Raw genomic sequence first — 1,768 nt, forward strand, 5'->3', positions numbered from 1 at the left:
TGAGGCCTGAGATGAATATAATTTCTGGGCCTTGAGCGGATTTGTTTTTGGGGTCCCGAGTAAATTCGTTTTTAGGGCCTGGAGTGGATTATTTGAACTTTATAACATAGAAGAACACTGGGGTAGAGTTATTTTTGAGGCCTGGGAAAGAAATTACTTTTGGAGCATTGGGCGACTTTGTTTTAGGGATCGGGGCGGATTCATTTTTGGGGTTCGGAGCGAATTATTTTTTGGGCTCAGGATTGATAGGATTTTAAGTTTTTCGGCAAATATAAAAAACAATGGTTTCACGCCTATACTCATTACGTTTGGTAAGGATGATATGATGCGACAGTTCGCTTTCAAGGCATATACATACGTAACAGTTAAACATGGTAGTTAATGTGACTATTATTTCACTGTCATTACTTGTACTATTAACGATCACGCCAGACCCAGCGGGACATTATTGTCGTGACAGTAAATGTTGTTAAAACTTTGTATAAAACTGAAGGAAATAAATTAGTGAGAAGAATTTTGAATTTATTAAGGTTAAGTAAACATCCGACTACTACCTTAATTTTCAATATTTACAGACGTTAATTTATCCCTTACGGTTCGTTAGGCCACATGATGCCCTGTTTTTTACAAAGGTTTCAGAGGGCCAAAGCATTAAAACAAACAAAGAAACAAAAAAAAGAAGCAATAAATCGGCCTACCCGTTGAAGAGATGATAGTATAGTACAAGAGAAAAAAAAGCATTTTTTTTCTGTGTTATGTTAGTGAATTTATTTTATTTTGATAAATCTAAGTGTATTAGCCATAATACTTACAGATGTCTGCCAGCACTCTAATTAAAGCTAGTTTAATGTAATATGGAGTAGTTTATAACGTTTAACTTCGTAGCAGTAGTAGTTTTTGTGATATTTGATACAATAAATTTACAAAAAAAAAAAATTCTAGTTTTTCGGACAAAATTGTTGATTTTTGAAAAAATGTATCTCAGAAACCACCATACTTACATATGTCTGCCAGGACTAAAAAAGGTTATTAAATTTGCTATAAAGTAGTTTAAGACACATATCTATGTAGGAGTAATAGTTTTTATGATATTTGCATATTAATATGAATTTTGTGAATGAAATTTTGTCCGAAGAACTATAAATCAATTGATTTTAGCAAATGTCATGAAAACTACAACTCCTACGAGTATAAGTGTCATAAACCGCTGTATAGTACGTTTAATTAAGGTTATACATGAAACGTGGTCGAGAGAGTGTTGCCACAGATCCATAAATAAATTATCCAACAAATCTTAGCTAGGGCTAGAAGGTTTTATGATATTTGCATATTAATATGAATTTCGCACATGAAATTTTGTCCGAACAACTAGAAATCAATTTATTTTAGCAATTAACATGAAAACAACTACTCTTACGAAGATAAACGTCATGAACTACTTTATAGCACATTCAAGTAAATTATATTGGGCTGCAAGAGCACGGATGGACGAAGTGCCTCGTAATAAAAAAAAGTACTTTTTAAGTGCTAGTAGACATATTTACGTCAAATAGTTCTTGAGATATAGTTTTCCGAAATCAATTCACCAACTACTTATTTTTCGTTATTTCTTTGTTAACTGTTGCTTTTTATAAAACTGTATCTCGGAGACTATGGAACGTAAACAGCTCTAAAAGGGCTTAATATTTTGGAGAATGCTCTGGTTTAAATGATGCTCTATTGGGTTTTATAGTGCAAGTAGTTTTAATGATATAGAGCTATTGATGAA

The sequence above is a fragment of the Halyomorpha halys genome, unplaced genomic scaffold, assembly GCF_000696795.3.
Source record: "Halyomorpha halys isolate HHAL.00 unplaced genomic scaffold, Hhal_1.1 Scaffold395.1, whole genome shotgun sequence".
NCBI classification, from domain to species: domain Eukaryota; kingdom Metazoa; phylum Arthropoda; class Insecta; order Hemiptera; family Pentatomidae; genus Halyomorpha; species Halyomorpha halys.